Source organism: Bremia lactucae, linkage group LG13 (genome assembly GCF_004359215.1).
Source record: "Bremia lactucae strain SF5 linkage group LG13, whole genome shotgun sequence".
Lineage (NCBI taxonomy): Eukaryota > Oomycota > Peronosporomycetes > Peronosporales > Peronosporaceae > Bremia > Bremia lactucae.
Window position 1 is genome coordinate 140,244 of NC_090622.1, and position 4,439 is coordinate 144,682.

Below are 4,439 nucleotides of genomic sequence, written 5' to 3' on the forward strand. Positions count from 1 at the left end.
AGAGAGCTACAGTCAGGACGACCACTGTCGCCTGCTGTTGGATCACTTCGGTGGACGAAAGGTTTCCCTTCCGTCGCACCTGAAAGCTAAGCTAAATCGCTTTGGCTACAGCGATGTCCTGTTATGGCATCAGCTGTCATCTTGTGATCCCCTGAGAATCTTTGTTCTGTATGGCACGGATCTCAAGCTGATGATGCGTCACGAGCTCCATGATGCGTCATCTAGTGGGCATCTGGGCCGTGAAAAGACATTCTTACGAGTGTCAGAGGAATTTTGGTGGCCACACCTATATAGATGGGTGGCCAACTATATTCGCTCTTGCGAACAGTGTCAGCGCATTAAGCCTGCACCGTCCAGCAGTGCGCCACTGAAGCCGCTACCGATTCCAACCAACTGTTGGAAGTCAGTAAGCCTGGACTTCATGTTTGGCATGCCGCCCGATCATAAGGGTCGGACAGGGCTAGTCGTCTTTGTAGACAGACTGAGCAAAATGGTGCATTTAGCACCATGTAAGACATCGATCACAGGCAAGGAGGCAGCTCTCTTGTTCCTGGATCATGTTTACCGACTACACGGGATGCCCGAGTCCATAGTATCGGACCGGGATCCTCGTTTTACGTCTGGTTTTTGGCGACATGTGTTTGAGCTGCTTGGTAGCAAGCTCCACATGTCGACCGCAGATCATCCCCAGACCGATGGCCAAACAGAACGTGCCAATCGGGTCGTGGCGGATGTCTTACGCACTATAGCAACTCCCAAAGAGTGGAGCAAGCAATTGCCCTTTGTGGAGTTCGCTATAAATAACAGTGTCCACGCCAGTACGGGTGAGACACCGTTTTATATTAACGGACTGCGCCATCCTCGGACGCCAGTCTCGTTTGTGCGCAGCCCGAGTCTTAGTGGGGGAGGGCCCCTCACTATGCTCGGTGCGAAAGAGGGACATAGTTTCGTCAATATGACGATGACCCATGAGGGTATCATCTCAAAGACAGAAACTTGCCCTAGTGACCCTGCCAGTTTAGCAGTGGTCAATAAAACTACGCCTTATGACCGACCTCTTGGCGGTATCATAGGCGAGTTTGATGCTAAAAGCGTGAGCGAGGCTCAACGCTTTGTGGATGAGCGATTAGCCATCACACGTAAAGTCCGTGACGCAATGGCAAGCGCACAGGACAAGCAAAAAGAATATGCGGACCGAAATGGTCGCAAAAANTTTCAGCCGTCGACGTTGGCAGCCATGAAGGCATACCACGTGACGAGCTCATTGGCCTCTGAGATAAAAGAGAGCTACAGTCAGGACGACCACTGTCGCCTGCTGTTGGATCACTTCGGTGGACGAAAGGTTTCCCTTCCGTCGCACCTGAAAGCTAAGCTCAATCGCTTTAGCTACAGCGATGGCCTGTTATGGCATCAGCTGTCACCTTGTGATCCCTTGAGAATCTATGTGCCTCATGACACAGATCTCAAGCTGATGATCCTTCACGAGCTCCATGATGCGCCATCTAGTGGGCATCTGGGCCGTGAAAAGACATTCTTACGAGTGTCAGAGGAATTTTGGTGGCCACACCTATATAGATGGGTGGCCAACTATATTCGCTCTTGCGAACAGTGTCAGCGCATTAAACCTGCACCGTCCAGCAGTGCGCCACTGAAGCCGCTACCGATTCCAATCAACTGTTGGAAGTCAGTAAGTCTGGACCTCATGTTTGGCATACTGCCCGATGATAAGGGTCGGACGGGGCTAGTCGTCTTTTTAGACAGACTAAGCAAAAAATGATGCATTTAGCACCATGTAAGACATCGATCACAGGCAAGGAGGCAGCTCTCTTGTTCCTGGATCATGTTTACCGACTACACGGGATGCCGAATTCCATAGTATCGGACCGAGATCCACGTTTTACGTCTGGTTGTCGACATGTGTTCGAGCTGCTAAGTAGCAACCTCCACATGTCGACCGCAGATCATCCCTAGACCGATGGCCAAACAGAACGTGCCAATCGGGTGTGGCGGATGTCTTGCACACTTTAGCAACTCCCAAAGAATGGAGCAACCAATTGCCAGATGTGGAGGTCGCTATAAATAACAGTGTTCGCGCCAGTACAGGTGAGACACCATTTTATATTAACGGACTGCGCTATCCTCGGACGCCAGTCTCGTTTGTGCGTAGCCCGAGTCTTAGTCGAGGAGGGCCCCTCACAATGCTCGGTGCGAAAGAGGAACCTAGTTTCGTCAAGACGATGACCCATGAGTGTATTATCTCAAAGACTGAAAATTGCCCTAGCGACCCTGCCAGTTTAGCAGTGGTCAATTAAACTACGCCTTATGACCGACCTCTTGGCGGTATCATAGGCAAGTTTGATGCTAAAAGCGTGAGCGAGGCTCAACGCTTTGTGAATGAGCGATTAGCCATCACACGTAAAGTCCGTGACGCAATGGCTTCCGCGTCGACCTGAAAGGTAAAATATCGAAATTTCTAAATGCTTATTGGCAAGCGCACAGGACAAGCAAAAAGAGTATGCGGACCGAAATCGTCGAAAAAAAAGGAACGCTTTAGAGTGGGTGAAAACGTACTATTAAGTACTGCTACCCTACCTAAAAATGCAATTTCTGTACTACCTGGAGGTGCTACGAAGTTGCTGCCGCATTTCATTGGGCCTTTTACGGTGGTAGAAGAGGTTGGCGACCTAAATATAGGCTCATCCTTCCCCGTATATGAAGACGCACCCGTATTTTACTTGGGTCGCCTGAAACAGTATGTAGACCCAAATGAGGTCACATACCCCCATCCTTCTAAGGAGACCGATGGTGACGCCGACTGTGAGTCGAGCTTCGTTCGGGTGAGGGGTCAAAGAAGGCGAAAAACTTTCAGCCGACCGACTCCTCCCACCCCGAACAGGACTTGGAGAGCGAGGGACATCACGCGAGTAATGCGGATCCCTCAGCGTTATCCGTTCGAAAAGGTCCAAGCGAGTCTTCAGGCATTCATAACGCTGACGAGCCTTCGCTCGGACATGAACGAGATCCGAGGTCAGTCGCGAGACTTGACCCTCGAGATCCGCAATACATCGTTAAGCAGCGCTTAACGCATGTGTCTGAACGGACGAAGGTAAGGCAGCTGCGATTATTTGGGCGAGATCGCCATTTCTATCGGGCGCCGCCTGCACTAATGGATGCGAATGGAAACCAACGCTTCCTTGTTGGAAGGTTGCTCGCCCACCGCTCCGTGAGGCCGGATATTAGATCCTCGTCCAATGAAAGAGTAACCCGAAGAGTTTTGACTCTTGCGAACCGATCGATACCCTACGTATTGATGTGCCCTGCTTGGTGGCTGCCTATGAAAAGGAGCACTAGCTGAGGCCTCTTCGCTAGTCTCAAATGGACTAGCAGAAGCAGAGTTGTGAGAATCGACAGGGGGGTACAGTACCGCTCACGATTTATTTCACACCAAAGCGGGCGAAATTGATTCTGCGACCACTGTTTTATCGCATCGGAATGCGGATTAATGTGGCGCAAGAATTCCGCCTCGTCTTGGTCGGGCGTTTCATTCAGACGCAAAACGATCGAAAAATACGCCCAAACGTTTTTTTTCCTGAGGCCTCCATGACTTAAAGACGCCATGACATTTATCTGCGTCTAGAAGAGCGCGCTCTAGGAACGACGCTCTTGTCCCGTTTAAAAGAGGCCATTTAGATATAGGGGGCATCAGTGATATGTTACCCGTCACATAGCCACGTTCTAAACGACTGGCTTGTGACACCGACTGAGCACGTTCACGTGTCGTCGGCGGAGCTTTAGGCTTCGAATCCTCTATGTCAGAACCATTATGGATTATGGTCTGAGCATAGGGCGTTGTAGTTATACCAACGGAGAAGCGGCTGTGCCTCTATAAGCAGCGCTCTCATTAATGGTCGCTACGCTAGCCAGCGCAGACGACGAGACAGCATTAGAAAACTTTGTTGTCTCCATGTTAGGAGCAATGAGTTAAGTTTGGATAGGCAATAAAGCACCATTATCCTTCCTCATTTGCTCGCTGTGCTCATCACTACTATGAGGGGATGGTAGCGGTGTCGACTTATTGTAGTCAACAATGAGCGACGGATTAGCATCCTTACTGTTAAAGTGGGATGGATCCTTCAGCCCAATTAACGAGACAGCAGCAGTAGCTGTCGGCGTTTCGACCAAGGCATCAGACGCAGCCGGCGAATTAACGCTGCGCGTGTGTATAGTGCGAGGTTGAGGGGCGTCTTCGCAGACGACCCACCAACGTGGCCCCTTTTAGGTGGCATCTTTGACGCCGTGTATGGAAACACAGGTCGCTAGAGTGATCGAGTGAACTAGCGGCGCGTAAAGCTGCTCGCAGTTCCTCTCTCCTCTTTGACAAATTTAAAAATGTAAATTTGTTCTCAAAAGGGGGATGGTGTAACGGGCTAAAGTTGCCC